The sequence below is a fragment of the Charadrius vociferus genome, unplaced genomic scaffold, assembly GCF_000708025.1.
Source record: "Charadrius vociferus isolate BGI_N301 unplaced genomic scaffold, ASM70802v2 scaffold409, whole genome shotgun sequence".
NCBI lineage: Eukaryota > Metazoa > Chordata > Aves > Charadriiformes > Charadriidae > Charadrius > Charadrius vociferus.
The window spans coordinates 852,782-856,370 of NW_009650082.1; the positions used below are offsets into that span (position 1 = coordinate 852,782).

Below are 3,589 nucleotides of genomic sequence, written 5' to 3' on the forward strand. Positions count from 1 at the left end.
CCGGAGCCACGGAAGCTCCTCCCGACCCGAGTCACTGCAGGGAAGAGAGGCTGCCCTAAGCCGACCGGCGTTAGGTAACCGTCCTTCTGGGACTCAGGCTTCCAGTCGGCCAGGCTGCTTCCCTTGCAGGAAAGCAGGGCAGGAGCACTCTGAACACCCTGTAGGAGTCACGGGATGCGCTTTGGAGCTTTACCTCTACCAGCTGAGACAGGAACCTGCAGCTCCCACATGCTGGGGATTTCTCCGGGTTTTAAAGCAAAACTTTCTCCAGGCTAAAGGATTCACTTGCGTATCAGGGGTCTCACAGCTGCAGGGTCACACATGCCAGGGCTCCCCGGCTGCAGGGGCAGCTCTGTCCGCCGGCAGGAGCAGCACCAGCAGGTCCCACCTGCCTGTGCCACCCTGCTGCCTCCCTGCCTCGGGCATGCCACTTACCATCAAGGCAAAAGCTTAATCTTGCAGAGCTCTCCATCATCAGAGGGACATAGGGCTCATGTAATAGCATCTCTGACTCCAAGTGTCACTAAGGCCAGCTAGCTCATCCCAAAGACAGTGAAGTGTCACCCAGGCACTTAACAAATGCAGAATTAAGTGAAGTCAAACGCTTCCCGCTCCCAGGCTGGCCTTGCTCAGTAGAGTCTGTGGGTGAAGAGGGAGAGCAAAATTTCAGAGGGGATCCCATGGGGCTGAGGTGGCCTCTAATCCGGGGTGAGCACACCCTGGGCTCAGCATGAACCTCAGCAAACACAGCTGATGCTTCTCCCTCACACACAGGATCCTCTGCTCCTGCGGTGCGTTAGAAAAGCACCACCAATGCACACATGGCAACTGCCTGAAGCTCAAAATAAATAAAAGCGGCGCAAGTAGTTGAGCTGCAAGAGCCCTGCGAGGTGAGGCCACATCTGGTCCGTGTGCCCCGGGGATGGTGGGGCTCTTCCCTGCCTCCAGCAAGCCCACACTTGGCCGATCCCAGCTGCAGAGGGGTGCCTTGGTGAGCACTGCATGCTTTGGAAAACACCAATGGCTCCTGTGCACGAGGCAGGATCCAACTCCAGCAAGCCAAAATAGCACACAGACGGTTCCACGCTCCACGGGGCAACCCCCGTCCCCTCCAGAGTGCAGGCACACACACTGTAATGGCAGGTAAGCGCTGCTCCTGGTGTAAGAGCCAGGTACTGACAGCAGCCTTGGGACAAAGCCAGGGAAAAGTGATGCAAAGTCAGGCTGGGAATGGGATCAGGGCTGTGTCGGCTGCTGACAGGCAAACCCTGGCTTGCACTCAGGGTGGCTAGCAGCCTCAGAAACACAGGGACATCGCCTCAAGCCCGAGACACTTCCCTTAGCCCCTAGCTACTGGGCTTGGCTCCAAGCAGCCGCAGCCCCGCTCAGTGCCTGCAACACTGGGACTGATGGAAGAAGCACTAAACCAGCATGTACTCAGGGATGAACCCCTTGCATCCCAGGAAAGAGGGACATTATAGTGCTTCTCCCTGCCTGCAGCGCTGGAAGCAACTGTGGCTGCTGGACACACAGCCAGGGACGGACTAACTGTTGGGGAGGTGACAGCTGCCCTGGGGACACTGTGCTCATCGACCCACCGAAGGCTAATTGCGGGCTGCAGTCAGGTGCTGGCGATAAACAGCAGGTGGTCTGAGCAGCTTTTCTGAATCTGTTATACACCAAGAAGGGAGTAAGCAAGCCCTGAGCACCAGCCTGGGGAACAAATCTCCCAAGAGACTTGAGATGTCTGCACAGAGAAACAATTACGATGGCAGCACTGCAGTTCATACCACGCCTGCAGCGAAGCATCTCAGGCAAAGCCCTCCTTCTCCTCACCTCTCCTGAAGGCAGGCGATCTGCAGGCAGGGAGACGGCAACTCCGGTCCCAGGGGAAGCACCAGCTCCCACCTGGGATTTGTGGTGGGCAGCCCTCCCTTCCCACTGCCCGAGGGGCAGGCTGGCATCCTGCCCCACTGCAGTAGGGAGCAGCTCGCCCTGCCAAGCCTGGGGGGGCAGCTGGAGACCAGCCAACTGCCCAGACCCAAAAGTGGAAACATTAAACTCACCCTGCCAAGTTCCGGACCTGAGGCGGGAGCAAAGGGAGCCATGGGGAAAAGGAAGAGAGCCACAGGGAAGAGGAAGGGAAGCCGCCAGAACCTGGAAAGCAGCTGCTAGCGCTGTTAACACTTCCCATTATAATTGCTTTAACGACGCCCTGAGGGATAGATGTGGGACTCAGTGAGTGCCCCGAGGAGCTGAGCTGAAACACAGCTGTCACCACCAACCCCCCTCCAGCCCATCTTCCATCAGCCAAGTAATTAGCGCTGTTAACGATTCTGGCTGGAGAGCCCTGCAGCCCAAAATCCCCCCACAGCAGGACAGAAACCCTGACCCCCAGCTGAAAGCACCAACGCAGCAGAGGGAGCTGCGCTTTCCAACTGCTCCCTGGCGACGCCAGGAGGTCTCCCAGATGGAGGACAGGACCAGGCATGGCATTCACCTTCCCAAAGTGCTGCCCGAGATCTCCTGCTCCCCTCCTCTGGGATGAACTGGGACACAGGGGGTGGCAGTACCAAGACCAGAACAGGACGGAGATGACAGCTGGCACCATCCTGGGCTGGAGCACCGCACCAACCCTTGCCCTTGACCCTCGCTTGCTTTCTCTTCCCCAGTCCCTGCGGCAGGGCAGGAGCAGCACATCTCTGCCCACACATCTCCTTGGCTCCACAGGGCAACTTAGACTCCAGTGGTCCTGGACACAGGGGAATACAAGGGCAGTGGCCCAGAAGGAAGACTCAGCTGCCGCCCACCCAACCCTGGCACCTTGCAGCTCACAAAAGAGGGCCAGGAGCAAGGGAGCTGAGCACCTCTGATGTGCTCCAACAGGAGAGGTGGCCTCTGACCCAGCCTGTGCCACTTGCCCTGGGAGATGGCCAGGCATGCGGCCACCTGCCCACCCTGCCAGGTGCCACAGGGGGAGAGGCACTGCCTCCCTGAGCCCCAGCCCCAGGGCGCACAGGTCCCTCTGGACAGGAGCACCCTCACCACGAAGCTTGAGGGGACATGGCACGATGGGAGGCATCACACGAGGACCTGTCTTGTGAAAACAAAGGTGACCACTACCTGCATCTTTAACTCCCCCAAGCCACCCACAGCTGCCAAGACGCCCGGCTGACCTCCAACCTGCACAAACAGCATCTTCCTCCACAACTCCTGGTGTGTTAAGAGCGGGCAGGGACGGGGGCTGCAGCAAGCAGCGGACACGCTCTGCTAGTGGGATCCCACAGCTTTTAACAGCTACACAGTACCTGCTGCAGCCTTCCTGCCAGACACACACAGCTCCCATTCCTGGAGTCACGACAACCAGCTCTTGATAAGGAGCGGACTATTTCTAGCCACTCAGAGGCCCATAATTAAGGAAAAGGGCAGAACACAGTATTATTTAAGACATCACGACCCATGCCTTGATTCGCAGCTCCAGGCCTAAAGCAGCCGCGGGGCCCACTCGCCCATCCCTTGGGTTCGGCTCCTCAGCCGGGGCAGGCGGGAAAGGGCCTCACCCTGACCCCTCCGGGTGAGGCCCGGCCAC

At 59.0% G+C, this 3,589-nt stretch overlaps 1 protein-coding gene across 1 annotated transcript in view; it reads right to left on the minus strand.

Moving 5' to 3' along the window:
• The window catches only part of NECAB3 (N-terminal EF-hand calcium binding protein 3), a 32,278-nt gene that overhangs the window by 24,490 nt on the left and 4,199 nt on the right, over positions 1 to 3,589 (minus strand). The window lies entirely within an intron of this gene.